Genomic DNA, 22,276 nt, shown 5'->3' with positions numbered 1-22,276 from the left:
CTTCCCTTTTTCGCTTCATCTGGAGACTCTGTTTATTGAAATAATTTTCCAATGTCAAATGGAGTTACACTGACAGGGCCTTATACTTCCACATACTTGCAATTTCCAAATCAGTCTCTATATACTCCACCAACCTGTAATATCTATTAACAGGAAGAATGAACTGTCTTATTGTTGCCACCAGAGGTATGCCTGTGAAAGAACTTCAAAGCATTAACAGCTAGCAATCTGGATATGCTACCCTAGGCCTAGTTGTCTTACAAGATCAGTCTTTAATATTTGATACTCATATAGATTACAGCCTACTCTTACTAATCATTTGTCACTCTATATTATCAAATTTGGTGACTCCTATAAAAAGACTGCACCTCCTAATGTGTTTATACTCCATTGAATGACATCTGACACCTCACACCAACATATCACACATTATGTGTATAGAAAGAAATTGATGTTGCCAAATGCACTTTACCACAATCTACCAGCAAATTAGTGCCAGCACACTGCCAAATGCTGTCCAAACATGTAGGCCTGAAAAAAATAAAACAACAGAACTGGTGGTGTTGCATCCATAGCATTTATACTACATGACCCAGGCTGACCAACACAGACCTAACACCTAGAAGTCATCTTGAGTTTCTCTCAAAACTCTCACTCAACTCCTGGCATCTGATGAGATTGATGTCTCCTACATGCCCACAAAAATTTAAATCATGTGGAACTGAGTCAAACTTTTATTTAGAATAATATTTATAAATTTCAAAGTTACATAATCTTCTTCAGTGTACTCTCTGTGTCCAACTCAATGAAAGGCCGATTTTGCTTTCGTTCTTCATGCTTTAGAAATTATCATTGTTATGATATTCTTACTAAGTGTATATATTTCACTGAAGTTGTGTAACTTAAATTTACATGATAACAATATAAAAATATTCTTATGAGTATTTTCTTTTACTATTTTATTCTGAGTCATTTCTATGCATGACTTTACTCAAAAGAAGTTATATTCTCTCCAGATCTTAATTTGTTTATCAGGTCATTAAGAATGAAATGTCCAATTTTGAACTGAAAGGTAATCAAAGTATGCACCTAAATTATCAACACAATTTTGCCATTTTATCGGTAGCTTATTAATGCCAGTAGTGAAGAATTCTGGAGAGCAAGAGGTGATGAAATCACAAGAGGCAGTTTTTGCATGTTCTTCAGATTTGAAGTTTTTTCCTTGCAATAAGTTGTCTAAAACCTGGAAAATGTGAGAGTCAGTTGGTGCAAGATCTGGTGAATATGGTGGATGACAGAGCACTTCCAAGTTCAGTTCCTGTAACTTTAGTAGTGTTCTTTGTGCAATATGTGGTCAAGCATTGTCTTGCAAGAGAATTGGCCTGTCACTATTCACCAATCTCAGTTGTTTAATTGCAAGCTCACTCATCATTTCATCCAATTGGTTGATGTACAAATCCACTGTAATTGACTTACCAGGTCTCATAATGCTCTGGTGGATGACACCAGCACTGGACCACCAGACACCATTAGCTATTTTTGGTAAGTACTCTTTTTTGGATTGTGTTTTGGCACTTCATCTCTTCACAACCACCATGCAGAATGCTTGCTATTCTTGAAAAAATTCCATTTTTCATCACACATGACAATACAATGCTAAAACAGGGTTTGCTTTTATGCTGTGACAGCAAAGAACAAGTTTCAAGATGACGTGTCATTTGATGCTCGTTCAGTTTGTGTGGTACCCACTTGTCCAGCTTCTTTACCTTGTTGATTAGTTTCAGATGGTCCAATACAGTTGGAATCGAAACATCAAACCTTGCTGTTAACTGATGCATAGTTTGAGATGTATCTGCTTCCCCTACAGTTTCCAGCTCATCATTATCAACCTTGGTCTCAAGTCTACCACAGGGCTGATTTTCAAGAGTAAAGTCACTAGACCGGAGCTTCTCAAACCATCGACATACAGTGTGCTCATTCACCACATCTTCACCAAACACCTCATTGATGTTTCAAGCTGTCTGGGATGCATTGGTTCCATGACAGAACTCATATTCATAAACAACAGGAATTTTTTATCTATCCATGGGTTCACAAAAATTGATTTACAAAAGGAAACTCACAATATAATCAGACACTATGAATTGCATTTCGAAAAGCTATGATGTAACTCTTCAATGTTGTAAAACAAAGAATTGTCAGGATTAAACGTTAGAGTTAACAACTGTCAAACTTGGTGCAAAAGAAAATCGGACATTTCGCTCTTAATGACTTGATATTTCTTGGTTAACTGCTTCAGTTTCCATGATCACAATTTTACTTTCCGTTTTCCACTTTAAAATTTTCTCTCTTTCCAAATTTATGTTCTTGCAAAAATTTCAATATTCTTTGCCATGATTATATACCCATGTTATCATGGAAGGCAGATGTTTAAATGATGCTGATGATGATATATATATATATGTAAACACATCTGCTCTCTCACTCTACTCTATCCCTCTCTCTATACACTTTCTCACTCCTCTCTCACCAACTAAGACAGCCATGAATCTCTTCTACTACAAAATACCTATTTCTGTGCCTCTGTTCATGTCCAGCATCTCATCACCTGGCACAAAGCCATCTACCTCAATATTACTCTCTCCTCGATGGGCAGATCTTAACTTGTGAGATACTGAGTCACTTTATTGGTACTGATCTCATGTAAAAAGCAGCCAATACACTTTGTAAAGTGGTTGGGTTTAGGAAGAGCATCCAGGCTTAGAAACCATGCTAAAGTAGACAGTAGAACTTGGCACAGTCTCGTGACTTGCCAGCATCTGTTAAACCATCCAGCTCATGCCAGCATGGAGGAAAGATGCTAAATAATGATGATGATGATATATATATATATCATCATAATCATTTAGTGCTGTTTCTAGCACATCCCACAACCACCTGGTACTTTCCTCGTTTCTTTGTCACTCTAAAATATATTGATATTTTTAAATATTTTTCTTCCCATAAAAACATTTTATAGAATGGTAATGCAGTGGTTAAGTACCGGGATTTAAGCAGCAACAGCAAAAAATTTGATATTTAAATCTTTAATCCTATCCCACATCAAGCAAGTCCACGTACCTATGCACGTGTGTGTGTGTGTGTGTGTGTGTGTGTGTATAGACAAAAAAACTTATTTACTAACAGAAAAGTATGTTACTAAAATAAATTATTTTTACCTTTTTTAAATCACATGTATAAACACACACACAGACAAACACACACACACACTCAGCAGGAGTGATATACTTTTATTGAGAGTGAAAACAATAACAACAAAAAATATTATTTAAATCTTTAACCCCATCCCACATCAAACAAGTATGAGAGTGTGTGTGTGTGTGTGTGTGAAACATATTTACTCACAGAAAAGTACACTAAGGAAATGAATTATCTTTTACATACTTTTTTTTAAAACCATTCTGTCACCCTAATGAAATTCCTTACACACATGCATACACATGCACACTCAGCATGAATGATATACTTTCATAGAGAGTGAGAAAGTTTACTAAGAAAAAATGGTTGAGATGGAAAATCTAATTTGTCACTGTCACAGATTTTGAAATATTAAAATTAAGTAAAAATTTTCAAGTTTGGTATATTAATGTACTTTTGCATGCTGAATCTGAGTTTGAGATTCATTTATTCAAGAAAAATTTCAGAAAAATGTTACAGAGGTTTAAAGTTTAATCATTTTTATCCAATCAGAAAACAGGATTTGTGTGTAACAGCTGTCATATAATGAATGTAAACATTAGAACAGGTTTTAAAGAAAATGAAAGCAAGGCATGAGAGTTCTTACATATACAAAGAGTATGAGTTTCAAAGAGAATGAGTTTCAAAGAGTACAGTAAATAATAGAGAGAGATGAATTGTTGGTGATTGATAGAGAAAGGCAGAGTTGTCAATCAAAATGTTGAGTTATTTCTTGGAGGAGATTATGTTGTTTTTTGTTTTTGTTTACAGACGACCTTTCCTATGGGATGCAGGTTTCAAAAATCAAATTCCCATTTCTCGAGGATGCTCTGTTTCCAAACCTTTATGGGCTAATTACACATCGATAACCACATGCACTCACATTTATATAGTATATATATAAATGTGTGTGTGTGTGCATACGCATGTGCACACGTGTGTGTATGTATGTGTGTATATATATATATATATATATATATATATATAGGCAATCATCATGCATTGATTAAGGTAAATAGTCTAATATTGGAGAATATGAGCCCTTGACAGAAAAAAGTAGGGTTTGCCATATGCATGAGATATGAACCATCTAAATTGTGGACATTTTATTATTTTCTCACAATATCGAGGAAGATTTGTTAAAAGGTCCCCAAAATGGACAATGATATTATCTTCAGTGTTGACACTAATCTGATTACCACTTTTCTTTAGGAAGATTATTCATCTTGAGAGATATTCCATTATAGACTCCAGTTATTTTTCCTTTTATTTTTTAAATTTCAGAAGAACCAAATTGAGGTGATAGGGAACAGTTTGCATATATTTTTAGTTTAATCCCTATAGGAATCAATTTATATTGTCTTCCTTTGGGGAGCTATGAAATATGTACCAGTGGTTGTCTTTGATGAAGTCAATTAAGTATTATGTCCTGTCGGTAGTATAATTATGAAAATGTTAATGGTTCTATTTTCAGTCAAAATATTATTACTAAAACAAATCATTATGATTAAAAGAAAAAGAATTTTTCATACGTTTTATCATTGGTGCTGCTGTTGTTGCTGTTGTTGTATGTATCCTACTGACGGTGTCACATAAATTGCTCAGTGAACTGAACTCACAAGTCTGTTTCAATTTTCAAATTTATGTCCAACTAAGAGATTGCTGTTGTTGTTGCTAATATTGTCTTAGGTTCAGCATAGCTTGGCTATCCATTAAATACCATTTCAGCACATCATCTATTTCTCTTAGGAATAAGGCAGATGGCACTTCAAATAGTGACAGAGGCCAATTTAAGTTTATAGACAGAATTGACAGCCGCATGTAGCCATATAATATCAAACCACTGCATAGAGAAACGATTGCAGCTGTCCTTGTATACCAATAGAAGTCAATTAAAAATCATCTTTAGCCACCACAGAAGAAGAGGTGAAGAGCAGTTAGAAACCTGACTCGCTTGAACACTTGCACTTCTGCCTTATGTGTAAATAATAATAATAATAATAATAATAATAATAATAATAATAATAATTAATAAATAAAAAATGAAATAGCCCCACTCCTCAAAAAATGTATTTGCATTCATTAGATAAAAGGTGGCCGCAATCCGAATGATGGATATAACACTAGAAAATTTCCCCCGAGCAATACATGTCCCTCTGCAAAGTTCTCACTGAAATAGAAGTGTCAAGCAATCAGATTTCATGGTTACAAATTCTTGGAAAATCCTGGCTTCTATACGCTGCTTTTCTTTTTTTTTTAAGCAGACTTTTTTTCCCATCATTTTATTTTTTAAATTCAATTAAAATTTTAACTTTTATTCTTTTTCTTATATATTTTCTTTTAGTTGAGATTATTTTTTTCTATTGTCATTTATTTAATTTGAATTTTGTTTTCCCAAAGTTTAGATTAACTATTTTCCATATTCTTTTTCTTTGCTCTGTGAATAGTTCTTGCATACTCATAGCTTTCAGCTGTTTGTGCTTGCTGCAAGATTGTTCAGTGGCTGATAATCTTTTTTTCACATTTGTTATAGAAAATCCCTTCTTTCAAAACAAATCCTCTGTCTGTTATGAAATCTGTGTATTCTTATGTAAGAGAACAGTATTACTACTGCATGCTTCCAGCCAAATGGAAGGTATTAGAGCATTAGGCCTCTAATATTACAAAAAAAATATATTTTTGACTTCCGACTTAACATGTTTTCCCTAGATATTTTCAATTCCAGAAAACTGGTTTGAAGTAATCAAAACAACGTTAAATATTCTCTGTGGATCTGGTCAAAAAAAATGTAAAGTTGAAAATATTTTAATTGTTTCAAATCATGAGATAGCTAAAGCGTTTATGTTTTTGATTGTTGGCCCCCAAAATCAAGGGTTTAGATCCTACAACATTTATAATTGTGTGTTGCTCCTCATAGCATATTACTCTACTTTGCAACTTTTCCAAAGTAGATACTATTCTGCTCATGGTTAATGTAGATGTTTCTACACAGGACTTAACGATGGTGTAATAAATGAGAAATCAACTAGCAATTTATAAAATATTAGTAGCTTCAAAATTCAGACTAGCATGACAAAAGGAATTAAAAAAGTGCAAAAATCTGAAAGTAATACAGATCAGCTAACAACAAATTGAATGCAACATAGATTCTATTGATATAATTATCATAATGCTACATACTGATGTAGTTAACAAAGCACATTACTCATACAAATATATACTCAGCAATCATTCTATTTCCCAACATCTATTAATGATTGTATATTTATGATTGTATATTAATGATTGTATATTATTGTTACAATAATCTGCCATATTAAAAAATAGTTATAGCAAATAAAGACTGCTACAAAACAATAATTATAAAATCCTGACTTCACTAATATTTAGATACGGATCCATTTCCAGATCCTTTTTATAAATGCAATGATGGCAGAATTTTTACCTAAACTAATGTCTATGCTTTAATTGTTAGTATATGTCAGTTTAATGCAGTTTTAGCTACAACTGTGCAGTTGTTGCTAGATACAATTTTTGCATTAAAAGTTGTAATCTCAGTTTGACCAAAAGCAAGAATGTCCTACATAAGTTGGCTACTCACTGCTTGCATCATTTCTAATTCCAACTATAATTTTTAATCTTTCATTTTAGATTTACTTCTGTTATTTTCAATTTAAATCACTTGCGATTTCTTCCTTTCTTTCTTTTTCTTTTGACATCGTCTACCTAATTCTGTTTATTTTTTCACTCATTTCTAGTGCATATCTTTGACTTAAAGTTTTCTGATTCAACTATTGTTTATATATATTTCTTCCGTTATGGCCAATTCCCACTTGCCTCCCACTTCTACCCTTATTTAAAAAGTAGTTGCCCAGTCAGCCTATTCATTGAAGTGGTTTCCATTAATGTTTATGTATACTGAAAATTTATAAGAATCACTTTACTTATCTCTATTATCACATAAATAGTCATGTGAAACTCTGAACCTTGTGAGTGGATTCGGTAGACAGAAACTGAAAGAAGCCTGTCGTGTATGTATGTGTATATATATATATATATATATATATATATATATATATCAGTGGTGAAGGATGACTAGGAAACTAGGGCATGCAGTCCACCCCACTGAGATTCGTGGGGGTGATATCTGCATATTCTGCTGTCCCCCGTTTTCCATAAAAATTGTAGTATTTTATATGCTTTGAGATATGGGGAGTCTGAAAATGAAAATAATTTCCCCACTACAGTGCACCCTTTTGAAGTGGTTAGTAAGACATGAGAAGTGTACATAAAACTTTGGAAATCACCTTCTAGTGATTTCATCCAGTAGGCCCTATTCAAGCCATCAACTTTGAGAAAAAAGTCGAAATTCTTTTTAAAGTTTGAAAGAAAATTCGACGTTCACAAACTCTTGAAGCTAATTGAGAGATTATCAAATTAAGTGAATGTGTCTAACAATGTACAACTTCTGTCAATGGTGCAGCTCTTCTCTCTTTACTGACATCGACTGATTATCTTAATCTGTCTTGAAGCCTTTCCTTCTCATCAACAAATTGCAAGACATGTGACGACAGTTAAGATTTCATTCAAAGGTTTGTAGTCTCACCAAACACAACAGCAAAAAATGCTGTTTTCTTTTTCCGATCATTGACTTAATTACACCTTCATTTGTAACAATTATAGAATTAAATGGTTTCGTTTTGAATATCACTTGAAAGTGATATTTGTTTTCAATATCACTTCAAAGCTGAGAAAATGTGTTCTTATACTGACAAACTAATAGACGTGGGAAACAGAAAAATTTGTTCAGAATTGGTCATCTTGTTATTCACTCAGACTATTCATAATACTTTCAATCAAAATAACGATGACATTCCTTGCTGCCCACTTCGGTTTTGATTTTCAACTTAAGCTTTGGTTTCTCTTTTCCAAGAATGATAATATTCTTTCCATCTGTTTCAAGGTTGGGGAAAATAGAGAGAAAACTGAACTAATTGACCCTTTTGCCATCTTGGGGGTGAGTGAAAGCATGAGAAATTCTATGGGTTATAATCTTTTTTTAAATAAATTGAAGTTTTATGCTAACAAATAATTTAGGTGCTAGTTTACTTTTTAATGTAACCTTTAGTAAATAACTTAAGATATTTAATATTAAATTTTTAAGCATTGGCATGAACGAATGGATGTGAACTTAACTTTTTAATCACACACACACACGCACACACACATGCATGCACACACCAACTTCCTCTTTTTAACGCTCCCTTCTCAAAAATAATAGAATACAAAGAAAATAACATCACTGCCCTTACTATAACTGAAAGCAAGCAGTGAAGAATTTGCTTCTCTTTCCTTTTCTTTCTGTTGACCATTTTATGCTAAGAAATGAAGGAATGCGAAATAAAAGTAAATATGATTACAATAAATCTAATGAAGATCATCAATAATTAATTATATGATTACACAAAAATGATTTATCATGGGAAAATAGTAAGGCATGCACCGCATGTGTTGCATACATAGACCCTTTGCCTCTGATATATACATACATACATTTATATATATATATATATGAAAAAACGTATGGTAAATAAACAAATGACATAACGTATACGGAATATAAAAACGAACAGGAAGCAAACAGAAGGTCTGTAAATCTTCATGAGTTATTGACCAATTGGTAATATTCAGTTTTACATCTTTAACGATAAGACTGAGCACTTCCCAATTGGTTGTGCCCTCAAAAAAGTTTTCTTGGGGACCATTAGGAACGAGAGTAAACAAAACAAAACAAGTATGGAAAACAGATGTTAAATGATGATAATGAGGATGATGATGATGGTTATATATATATTTCAGTTCTATATTTAAGAGATGCGCAATTATGTACATTATTTATATTTGACAGATATTTGTCCTCATCTGGTTTATTGTTTTAACACAACATTTCGGTTAATATCCCCTCCAGCCTTCATCAGGTGTCTTGGGGAAATTTCAAACCTGGGTTCTCATTCCTAACGTATTTTTCGATGTTATTATTATTATGTGCCAGCTCACCACCTCACACACACACATATCATCATCGTCCTTTAACGTCCGCTTTCCCTGCTGGCATGGGTTGGACGATTTGATTGAGGACTAGTGAACCAGATGGCTGCACCAGGCTCCAATCTGATCTGGCAGAGTTTCTACAGCTGGATACTCTTCCTAACGCCAACCACTCTGAGAGTGTAGTGGGTGCTTTTACATACCACCGGCATGAGGGCCAGTCAGGCGGGTCCTGGCAACGGCCAGGCTCAAAATGGTGATTTTTACTTGCTACCTGCATGGGAGCCAGTCCAGCAGCACTGACAACTACCTCGCTTGAATGTTTTTTCACGTGCCACCGGCACAAGTGCCAGAAAGGCGATGCTATATATATATACATATATATATATATATATATACCATGTGTGTATATATCATACATACACACAGTTGCCATGCTTGACCACTAACTCCACAAGTTTTTTTATTCTCTCTCTGTTTATTTTCTCTTATTCCTTTCTGTTGAAGAGCATAGGCCCAAAATGTAAAAGACTTTTTCACTTTCCTGAGCATCAAACTAATATACCTGCTTGTTGTTCATACACCTGTCTTCATCTTTTGTTTTTCTGTAAATTTCAACTACACACAGACACACATACATATATATGTAGGTGTGCATCTATGTATGTGAGGCAGGTGTATGTTTGCAAGATACCTTTGGCAACTGTGTTCTTCTATAACACTTGGCTGACTAAAATCTTCTGAGCAGATATGGTAGATGGAAACAGAAAACTGTTCATCTGATATATGTTTACACACACACATACGTGGGCCATTTTTGCACTCTCCTGTCTTAAAAACCACTTTCTATATATCTCTCCACTTCCTGTCACTTCAGCCATATAATCACACACATGCTTTCCTTGGACCTTTCTTTACCTTCGGACCTTTCCTCTCTCCTCTTTCTGATGGAGAGCCATGCTCAACACATTATATATCCTCCTTTTTTTCCATCTTATGCTCTGCGTGAAGCCAATACATTCCATGTGTTCATACTTTTGGCTTTTGTTGTTTTGCTATTTGCAATTTGCCTATATATATATATATATATATATATATATATATATATGCACACATACTCTCACACATACATATATATAGAAAGAGAGAGAGAGACACACACACACACATGCACCTGTCATATGCACACATACAATCACATGTACGCACACACACAGCCACGCCCACCCACTCACACACAATGACCTGCTACTGCCCTGCTCATGGAGTGACACAAACACGTGCACCAATACTACCACACACATACTACTCACACTAACACATACACACACATACACAGATCCTACCACACACGCATGCACAGACAACTCGTACAAACACATGCATACACTTACCACCACACATGCATAATGACCATCTTTGCACTCTCCTCTCCTAGAAAACCACTTCTGGTCACTTCAGCAATGTAACTGCAAGAGTGCCGTGATTTCTTTTACATCTTTGGACTATTCCTTTTCTCCTTCCCGACAAAGAGCTATGCTCAAAACATCAAACTCTCCCTTTTCACTGAGCATCAAGCTAATAGATTTCTTGTGTACATCCTCATGTCTGTTTTTTTAAATTTTTTTGTTGTTTGCATTTATTTGAATTGTTTGTTTGAATTGACTTATATATAAATCAAAAATAGCCACTAATCAGTGCCGCAAGTTGTTAAGGAACCAAATGAAATTGAAAATGTACAGAGTGTATCAAAAGATTTATTTATGTTAATATTAGTCCACTTAATCGGTTTCACATTTATATGGTTTTTAAAAGTGTCTATTGAGGGACACGCAGCTGAATATTTTTGGATGATTTACCTAAAATAATACAGTTAGCACAGTAACCTTTTGACTGTAAACTTTCTAGATGTCACATTAAATTTAAGCACAAATAACTCTAATGAGAAATTCTTTTTAATGTCCCCATTCTAACATCATGTATCTCTTGTCCCTTTTTTGTAAATGTGTGATTGTATATATATTAGTATGCATGTATCATCACTATCATTTAGCATTTGATAATTCTGTTCCTAGGTGAGGTAATTGTTTCTCTGCTTCTGGTCACTGCTGCTCCTCAGCAGAAGTATAGGTGTAAAGTAACTTCTCCCCTCTCATATATCCAAAATCTGACTTGCTGCCTTTTTTTTTTTTTTTTTTACATATTTTCATATATATTATCTTCCACCTGTAATATTTCTAATTTTCTTTTTATCTTTAATCAAAGCCATTCTTTTTTTTAAATTCTTTTATTGCTTCTTTTTTATTTTTCAATTATTCTCCATCAGTCAATCAAAAGCCACAATAGCATCCTAATTTTCCCATATCCTTCTAATAATAAATAATTTCTTGTACCTTGTACTATGTTTCATGTTTTATCTGAGTATCATCCATCACAAATATAAAAGTAGGTTTTATACCTCTGTGTGTGTGTAGATAGATAGACAGATAGATAGATAGAGAAAGAGAGAAAGAGTGAGATAGATAGATATAGATAGACAAACAAGCAGACAGATGTACACATGTGAATATAGTGATCTTTGATTGATAAGTCCAAGATAACAGCACCATTTTATATACCAGGAAACAGAAATAAATTCTAAATTCATTCGACCTTCAGGCTATAAAGACTTCTGTCAGTTACAAAAGCGGAGCCATTTGAGATTTTCCATCAGCATCATCATCATCAAACTAATCTTCCCATGTTGGTTCTTATTTTTCTCCTTTATTTGTTTCAGTCATTAGAATGTGGCCATGCTGGGGCATCAGCTTGAAGGGTTTGGTCAAGGAAATTGCCCTCAATAGTTAGCTTTAAGCCTGGTACTGATTCTATCAGTCCCTTTTGCCAAACTGCTAAGTTATGGATATGTAAACAAACCAGCATTAGTTGTCAAGCAGAGTGGTGGGGACAAATACAAAGACACACACACACGCATGCATCCATGCACGTATGCATGCACACACACAAACATACACACACATACATTCAGTTTCTGTCTATAAAATCTGCTCACAAAGCTTTGCATGGCCCAGGGCTATTGTAGAAGACACTTGCCTGAGGTAACTCACAGTGGATCTGAACCTGGAACCGTGTGATTGGGAAGCAAATGTCTTAGCCAAACATAACATTTAAACATTATACAGGGCTGGAAGTCACCAGCAACATCTGCAAAAAAGAATATGGAGGCAAGAAAATGAAACTAAAGAGCAATATTCAGGTTTAACTTAGATTGTCATCCTCTTTGCCTTCTCTAAGCGGCCTTCTAATATTCACGGCAACTCTTTCTCTCTCACACACACATACATATTTGTAAACAGATGCATAAATGTACAAAGACACATAGGCATACCCACACACATGTACATTGTTCATGCTTTTGCAAGCAAGCACACTTCTGTATGCATATATGCACTCCTCACTCAGACATGCATCTGAAGTTGATGCACAAACTTTCCTTCACACAAGTCTAAAGAGGGTGAAAATGAAGGAGAGAAGAATAGAAGACAAATATTGAGAGAAAGGGTAGAAAAATGAGGAGAGAGATAGAATCAGGAGTAGAAAGGGTGTGAGAGCACAAGAGAGTGAAAAGAGGGGAGAGATACAGGACTGGGAAAAACACTTTTCTGTGGAATTTTCCTTGGTGAAAAGTCACACCTTTAGAGCTCCTAAATAATGCTATTTGGTAAAGTGCATGGCTAAATCAAGAGGTCTCCCCAGGTTCAACCACTACTTCTTGCCATCAAGAGGTCACACATCCTGTACTATGAACATGGGATTAGAATGATGTTGGATAGACTCGGAAGTCTGCTGGTGGTCAACTTAGGGGTAAACCAATAAAGAGATGGTTGGATAATATTCATATCTTGATTGGTTGTGCTTGGGAATATAATGATGGAAATATAATGATGGTTACTTTTGATAGGATACCTGAGGACTCTGCTCTCCCAGGAATAGATGAAATTGATGTAAAATTTGCAATCTCTTTGGTATAGATTGTTAGTTTTATTAGAATTGATAAACAAGACTTCCAGTTTCTTAGTGACTTCCAACTAATAGGGGAAGAGTTTCTGGGTAATAATTCAGGAGTTGCAAATAAAACAATGAAAATCCCAACAATAATGCATCTGTTCATTCTCAATAGGATGATGTAAAACTACAGCAATCACATATTCGCATTCGAATCTGCATGAATATATTTATAATGAATTATTAGTTGTTTGACCAACATCTGTACCCTTAAACAAATAATTTGTTTGCTTATTTCTATAAATAAGAGACTATCTTTCTTAAATTCATTAGTCAAGAGCAGCTTTGACTAAGGATGCACAAAATAAGGTCAAAAGACTGGAGTATCTCGAGTGTCTTTAAGTTAGTTCCCTCATTGATAGATTGTAGGTTATGAACCTCGATCAGCGAAAGGGAGCAACGGATCTCCACTTCAATAACAAAAACAACAGCAATCAGATATCCATGTTTGAATTTGTCAGAACTTATTGAGAATAAATAATTATGGCTTATACTTACATACACACATACATACATATGTACATATGTGTGTGTACATACATAAATACATATACATAATCATCATCTCTGTTTAACGTCCTCCTTCCATGCTGGTATGGGTTGGACGGTTTGACAGGAGCTGGCCAAGCAGGAGCCTGTGCCATGCTTCTGTGTCTGTTTTGGCCTGGTTTTTACAGTTGGATGCCCTCCCTAACACTCACCCACCACCACCACCACATACACACACAGATAAATAAATAGTTGGCTGTTTTTCCTGTATTGTTTTTCTGGTACCTTAAATAATGAGAAATTTTACTCACTATATTTGAACATTGAGAAACTCATCTTTATTTCTGGTTTTTTTTTTTGTTATTCAGTTTGGTCATGGTGTGATATTTTCATGAAATATCCATTTGCTTTATTACTCCAAATTTTGCCATAAATACCTCTCGAAGACAATACTTCTCATACGTTGTTGCTTTAATACATTTCACTTTTTCCTACATATATAATGCTATGAAAGTTCATGTGATATGTTTATTATTATATATATATTATAATATCATCATCATCACCACCACCATATATATATATATAAATATGCATATAGATAAATGTGTGTGTGTGTGTGTGTGTGTGTAGGAACGTAGTATTTTTTTGAATTTAGATGGTGATAACAAAATATGTGTAACAGTATAGAAAGAAAGAGATGAAAAGACTAAGTAATGCAGACTAACATGTATACCAATGTCAAAAGAAGCAGAAATTTGTGTGAAACGAGAGAAAATATGAAAGAGATGACAGTTTGGGTTTTATTACACATAGAAACAAAATCAACTTATATAATTATAAAAATGTTTTAAATAGAAAAACAGAATATTTGTATTTGAAAATTGTAATATTTTTTATTCGATTATATCAAAATTAATTAGAATTAAAGGAAAGAAAAAATGGCATTTTTGAGAGTAGCTCAGACATTGGCAGATTAGTTCTGCTCACAGGACCAACTTTTCTCTATGTTCAGAATGTTGCCAGGCAACAAAGATTTAGAAATGAAAGTAGAATTTTTGCAATATATGAAGCAGAATGAGATTTATATAAAAGGGAATTAATAATGATTAATATAAATATCTACAACATACAATCACATCTAGAATAAGAAAGAGCCAGGAAAGCAAAATGGTGTTCCACGCAACACAAAAGCTGAAATCTAACAAAAGTGTTCGCCCAAATAACTGGGTTATCACAGTTAGTCGTGTGTGTGTGTGTGAGGTATAGTGGCAGCTAATGTACTGTATGAAGGGGGCAAAAACAGTTTCAATTAGTTTAAATTACACATGTAATGAATAGAAAAAAAAGTTCATTAAGTTAAATAATAATTGTTGTCACGAAGGAGGTGAGCTGACAGAAACGCTAGCATGCCAGGCGAAATGCTTAGCAGTAAATTAAGTACCAGTCACTTACTGGGGTCAATCTAATCGACTGGCCCCTCCCCCAAAAAAATTCGGGCTTTGTGCCTAGAGTAGAAAAGAATAATTGTTGTCAAAAAAGAGGGTGTGGCTTCCAGTGTAAAGAGATTTTGATTTTTGTCAAGTTCAATGCTAACTGTGGACTTGTTCCAACTGTATTAGACCACTTCAGTGAAGCCTAGTCTTTCTCATACTTCCTAGGTCATACAGTGACTCTGAGAAGATATATGGTTTTAGCTGAAAAAAACATTTGCTGATTAAGCAATTTAAAATAACGTTATGGAAAATTTCCCAAGAGCAATGTCTACATAAAGATATTAAGTAGAGACTAAATTAATTAATATAGTGAAGCAATTAATTAAAATAATATTTGTAATGAAGAATATGCATTGATCTTTTTTGGAGATACCAGTTTTAAGTGAGATTAAAGCATGAGCAAAAACACACACACACACACACACACACACACACACACACACACACACACCCATACATATATAAATTATGAGTTCCTGTACAATTTCCATCTACTAAATTCCACTTGCATAGTATTAACCCAATGCTATAGAAGAAAGACACTTCTCCATGTGCCACACTTTGTTGTGATGTAAGCTTCTTAAATGCATATTTGTGGATATAATTAATAGTTTTTCATTTTTTACTCCAAGTTCCCACCACTGAAGGTAAACAATAATGTTTCTCTGCTAGTAAAATACAATGTTCATTTTTAACTTTTTCTTTTTTAAAATTAAAAACATAGCAGAAAAATAAAAGCTAAAAAACAAGAAATCAATGTAATTCATTCATTAACACATTTAATTTCTACTTTTAAAAATCACATGAAATCGCAAAAATAAAACCGATTTTGTAAATGTTTGTTTTTAGAGAAGAATAACAATTCTTTTTTGGTAGTTTAAGTCAAAGTCATTTTGATAAAGAAATAACAAAAGACAAAATAAAGAATATTTTGTCTGCTTTTTTTTTAATATTTATAACATTAAAAGAATTCTTTGAGTTGTTTATTCAGCTTCCTTTTGATTCATAGATTTCTGTGATTACAAACTGTCTAAAGGTTACAAACACATAAATTAAGTAACTCGTATTAATCTATATTCTTACAGACTCCTTCTTGTAGCCTTTTGGGTAATTTATTTTTTTTTAATGTAAAACACACTTACAAACCATTGCTTTATATTCTTTTATTTATTCCTTTTAGAGTGAAAGAGAAATTGCTCAAAATTCTTTTATTCTTTTACTTGTTTCAGTCATTTAACTGTGGCCATGCTGTAGCACCGCCTTTAGTCAAACAAATCAACCCCTGAACTTATTCTTTGTAAGCCTAGTACTTACTCTTTTGCCAAACCACTTAGTTACGAGAACATAAATACACCAGTATCAGTTGTCAAGCAATGGTGGTGGGACAAACACACATACACACACATATACAATGGGCTTCTTTCAGTTTCCGTCTACCAAATCCACTCACAAGGCTTTGGTTGACCCAAGGCTATAGTAAAAGACGCTTGCCCAAGGTGCCAAGCAGTGGGACTGAACCCAGAATCATGTGGTTGGGAAGCAAGCTTCTTATCACACAGTCATGCCTGCACCTATTAATTGATTTAGTTTCCCCCTAATTTTGATTATCTGCATATTACCATCTTTCTTTTGATATTTCCCTTGTTGTTGCTATTTTCTTTTAGAAGGCATCTTTCATAATTCAAATGGTTAACTCGAAGTTATAATTGTTGAGGTGTGAAAACTAAAACTTGTTCACTTGTTGATCCTTTTTATGTCAACCCTACGTTAAGGAGTAATCCAATTCTTAGACATAGTCTGTATCTATTTCTACAAGTTTTCCATCTGACCATTGGTTGATATTAGAAATGAATGTACCACTTAATAAGTTACCCCTATATATCTCCTTTCTCTCCTACTTCACTCCCCCACCACCCGCCGCTCTCTCTCTCTCTCTCACATTTATGCATGTGCAGCAGAAACAGCAGCAGTAGTCGTTCATGTCCTTCTAATACCACTCATATGTTGTTTCTCTTATTTTGTTTCTGTTTTGCCAGGCACCCCCCTCTTTTAGTTGGCTCTGAACCCAGTTGCCTCAAACCTCGTATTCTCTCTCTTCTTCATTCCAAATACGTTTCCATTTCATTTTAGATGTCTATCAATTATTTTGCTCAACCCTTGCTAAGTTGTGAAGAGGACAGAGAAAGCACCACATCACTGACAACCTCTCTTTTCTCTTTCTTTTTCTCTCTTTTTACTTTCGCTTCCTTGCAGCTGCTGCTGCTACTACTGCTACTGCTGCTGCTTATGATGAAAATGATGATGATGCTGGTCATCATGACAAAATTGCAGTTGAGATGTGGTGATATTGATGCCCAACACCATGTGTATCAGTAATGATGAAATATTCAATGAACTGTGCTGTGGTTTCAGTCCGTTGACAGCTGCTCTTCTACACTTCACCCATTGCTGCTACTAGTCTTACTATCATCTTCAGAATTACTCATTATTATTGTTGATACAACTAAACCTTACTACTGCTGCTGTTGCTGCTGTTATCATTGTTCTTCTTCTTATTATTATTATTATAGACATCGCACAGTACACAATATCGTGAGGCTGTTGATTAAAGATATTGTGTCTACCGGGGTTTTGTACTGTCTTATCAAGTCACAACAAGGACCTCAGACAGACAGTTCTTTATGCAATATGCGTGCAGTTCCAAGTAATGCCGACTTTTGCAATACACCTAGATTGTAGGGTATTTCTAAAGTTTTCAGATGTTTTTTTTTGAGATTGGGTGGTATTGAACCCAATGCTCCAATGACTCCCGTAGCTGCCACATCTTAGCCATCTCAATTCTCAGGTCGCCATATTTATCAACTTTTACTTTCATGATGATATGTTGATCTCCTGACACTGCCACGTCGATTATTAGGCACTCTTGTTTGTTCCTCCTAATGGTTACTATATCCAGTCTCCGGTACTCTAATACCTTGTCTGTCTGGAAGTCAAAGTCCCAGAGGATTTTTGCCTTCCCCTTTTCATCCATTACCTTTTCCGGGGTATGTTGGTACCAAGCACCTGTAACCTCATATCCATACTTATGGCATAGTAACCAGTGGAGGTTTTGGGCTACTTTGTTGTGTCTACACTTGTACCCTTTCTGCACAAGACTCTCACAAGCTCTAACAATGTGAGTCACACTTTCAACCCTCTTCCCACACATTCTGCACAGGTCCGATGCACTTGTGTGATATATATATTCTTTTTCAATGCCTGTTCCTGGGCAGTGATGATTAGGCTTTCAGTATTCTTTTTTAGGGCACCCTTGTTAAGCCACCTCCATGTTGTTCCCTGTTCTTTTAATTTGATTATTATTATTATATTAAGGTGGTAAACTAGCAGAATTGTTAGCACACCAGCAAAAATGCTTAGTGGTATTTCATTTGACTTTGCTTTCTGAGTTCAAATGCTGTTGGGGTTGACTTTGCCTTTCATCCTTTCAGGGTCGATAAATAAAGTACCAGTGAAATTCTGGGGTCGATGTAATCGATAGTTCCCTCCTCCAAAATTTCAGGCCTTGTGTTTATAGTAGAAAAGATTATTATTATCATTATCATTATTACCACTGTCACTTTGAGGTTCCAGACATTATCAGTAATTCCCCTTATACCATCACTTTCTTTCATATTATTGCCCCACCCATATCACTTAATGTTATTACTGTTACAACTTCCACAACACCAAGCAGTAGCAGCGGCAGCAGCGGCAGCAGCGGCAGCAGCGGCAGCAGCGGCAGCAGCGGCAGCAGCGGCAGCAGCGGCAGCAGCGGCAGCAGCGGCAGCAGCGGCAGCAGTAGTAGTAGTAGCAGCAATAATATATACCTCAGTGATATTGATGGAAATTTCCTTTCCTTTGTTAATCTCTCTTTTAATTTTTTTTTTGTTTTTTTTTTTTGTTATGAAGATCTTTTGTTTGATTACTTGCCTGCTACTTCTCATTTTCCTTGGTGAATTTCATCATCATCATCATTGTGATCATCATTGTAGTTCAGCACTTTGACTGCTGCTTTCCCCATCATTTATTTTATAGTCCTGCTAGTCCAGCTCACCAGCAGCCACTCAATTTCCTTGTCATTCTAGTTACACTATAATGCCACCAGGCCAGTCCTACAAACAAGCCAGTCTCTATCCTTAAGCTTAGGAAATGCCCACTGGCTAAAGTCTCAGGGAAGAGAGAAACAGTTGTTGAAACTATGCAATTTACACCAACAGGGAATTATTTACAAAAACATCCGTCCTGTTTTTATGCAATTACCATCTTACAAGATTAACAACTCTTTGTCTTTCAGACTGTCAAAATCCTCATGTGTTTTCTTCATAGCTTGATTTTTTTTTTTTTGTCGTCATTTGCTTTTTTTCTCTTATATTTACTTTTTTGTTTTCTTATTTCATTCTCCGATATTTTATTCACAAGCATGAATGCTTTATAATTGTTCCATGTTTGTAACTATTTCTACTGTGATTAATGCTTGCTCTTTATTTTTACTATTTTTCTTACTCTTCTCTCGCAAGATTCTAACACAATTGTACTGTGTTGTGCATCACTTATATATATTTGGAATCAAAATATCTTATTTTACAACTGATATAACTAATGTTTATATATTGTGACTTTGTGACAACGTCAGACACTGCTGGTGTTTATTTAGTCAGTTCTATTCTGTAATGGTCAAATGATGAATAGTTGTGTGCACAGTGCTGTGCTCTCTGGTGTGAACTGCATTTCATCAGTTGTTGTGTGGTTATACCTGTGATCCTGCATTTTTGTATCTTAAAAATATTTTTTATCATAAGAGTTTGAAATTTTTTCTCTTTTAATCCAAAAAAGATAGGTAATGTCTATTTAGATTGGAAGATAGGAATATCTTGGATATTGTTATTTGGATTGTTATAGATTGTTTTTGAGATTAAATGTAGAAAGGATTGGTTTATTAGAATGTTGCGATTCTAGAGAAAAAAAAAAAAACCTTAAAAGCTTCTACAACGTTCTGGATCTTGTTATGCCAGTCATATTTTCAACAAAATTTTCCCATATTTAGTACCAGAAAACTAATTATCTTCACTTTTGGTAAAATTAAACCTCAATCATTATGCAAAAGAATAATTACCAGCTGAGCGAAGATGCTGAATGCAGACAAAGTGATGTGTTATGTATTGTATTATATATAAAGCATTTTGCAAAAGTTTAAAGCCTTTCAGAGCATGCAAATGGATGTTGTTAATCAATGTTTGTAAAGATGTCTGACTCTGTTTAGATTCAAAACTGATTCTGTTGAACATAATGGTTTTTAAACCAATGGTAATTTCATTATCTCTCTGTGTACTGTGGATTCGTGTATGGCATTTATTTTGGGTGTCTGCAACTAAAATTGCCAAGTATTAACATATTACATCTACTTCAGTTCATATTTGTACTCCATCAATAATCATTTAAGCTTCCTAAGCAGATCAGAAACAGAAAATGATAATTTAGCAATTATCTTTATTGGTAATTAGTAGAAACAGTGCTATTCTTTTGGTTTTTACAGCAATATTTAATTGGGAATGTTAACGAACTGCTTACATATTCTCTACATCAAACCATGTTTTAATACTCATCAAATATTTATCAAATTAGCCCACTAGATGCTGGTTTATTTTATCTTTGAAAAGGAATATTGTAAAAATTCAATTCAAGAATCTCAACAAAAATATATCTAACATAATTTCCAAATGAATTCCGTGATGGGAGATATTTGTAAAAAATTTCTTTAAAAAATACCCATTTTCTGAAACTTATGAGGAAACAAAGTCAAGGCATTTGAATTATCCAAATCTTTCCCCCCACCCATCCATCCTAAAGTTTTTCATAAAACATTCTGATAAAATTGCAATCTACACCATCTGGAATGTATTTGTAGAAAATTTCATTACAAAAAATATCCATTCTTCAGAAAGTTATGAGGAGACATAATGGGGGGGGGGGGGGTTGTTTTGCTAACGTTAATACAATTTGGAGGATTTGAGAGTGAAAAACCCTAGAAAGAAACTAATATATATTTGTGTGTGTGTGCGCACACACACACACATATACATGAGTCTAGGCATATATTTTTTCTTTTCTCTTTCTATGTCTTTTCTTTGTTCTACTGGTCTGCATGTAGTGACATTTTGAGCTAGCCATTTGTTTCTGTTTACTCTGTGTGTGTGTGTGTGTGTGTGTGTGTGTGTGTGTGTGTTAGCTCTTAGATCCTCCCATGCTGTTTGCACAATGGGCAACAAATCTCCAAATATGTTGATTACTCAGTTTTCTACTAGCTCCACTCAGGCTGATTCCCATTGCTATTATGTCCTCCCAGACCATACCACACCATATCTGGGTCTTTCTCTCAGCCGTTTACCTCCTTCTCGCATCCACATCATCACAATGGTAGGGTGTTTCTCCTGTGGTAATCAAAGCACATGGCCAGTAAACCATGTCCCCTGCTTGGCCCCCATATCCTGCCAACTCCCCATGCCAGCTCTTTATTTCTCACTATATTCTGACCAGTGTCAATGGAACAAGTCCAACAATTGAGCGATCTTCTCTGTCTTCTTCCAGGTTTCACAAATATAGATGGTTATTGGTAAAACAATCACTGAGTATAGCTTCTTTCTGGTGGTCTTTGATCACCATATTCGAAGAAGGCATTGGAGTGCTGATATTGTTTTGCCTATCCTTAGCTTGTCTTCAACTTCGGCATCACCCTCGTTTCACTGGAAATGCAGCTTCCAGGATATGCAAATCTATCAATATACATGATTCCATCTTGTCTAAGATTGACAAGTTGTGCTTTGGCAGACTGAAAACTCTGCAAGTATTTCAGGTGATTCAATTGGTCAATACATCAACGCACACACACATGCATGCACACACGC

The sequence above is a fragment of the Octopus bimaculoides genome, chromosome 5 (assembly GCF_046866305.1).
Source record: "Octopus bimaculoides isolate indiv1 chromosome 5, ASM4686630v1, whole genome shotgun sequence".
Lineage (NCBI taxonomy): Eukaryota > Metazoa > Mollusca > Cephalopoda > Octopoda > Octopodidae > Octopus > Octopus bimaculoides.
Note: the sequence above shows the minus strand (reverse complement) of the source record.